The sequence below is a fragment of the Berghia stephanieae genome, chromosome 14 (genome assembly GCF_034508935.2).
Source record: "Berghia stephanieae isolate SIO BIC M18660-M18661 chromosome 14, UCSD_Bste_1.3, whole genome shotgun sequence".
In the NCBI taxonomy this organism is placed as follows: Eukaryota; Metazoa; Mollusca; class Gastropoda; order Nudibranchia; family Aeolidiidae; genus Berghia; species Berghia stephanieae.
In genome coordinates, this window is record NC_088373.1 from 13,139,414 (window position 1) to 13,139,662 (window position 249).

Sequence of the window (249 nt, forward strand, 5' to 3'; positions counted from 1 at the left end):
AAAGAAAGAAAGAAAGAAAGAAAAAAAAATAGAGAGAGAGACATACACACACACACACACACACACAGAGAGAGAGAGAGAGAGAGAGAGAGAGAGAGAGAGAGAGAGAGAGAGAGAGAGAGAGAGAGAGAGAGTGAGAGAGAGAGAGAGAGAGTGCGTGTGTGTGTTTATAAGGGTCTTTACAGTGGAAGTCTACGAAAAGAAAAACCAAAACAAAAAAAAAACAAAACAAACAACAAACAAATGTCG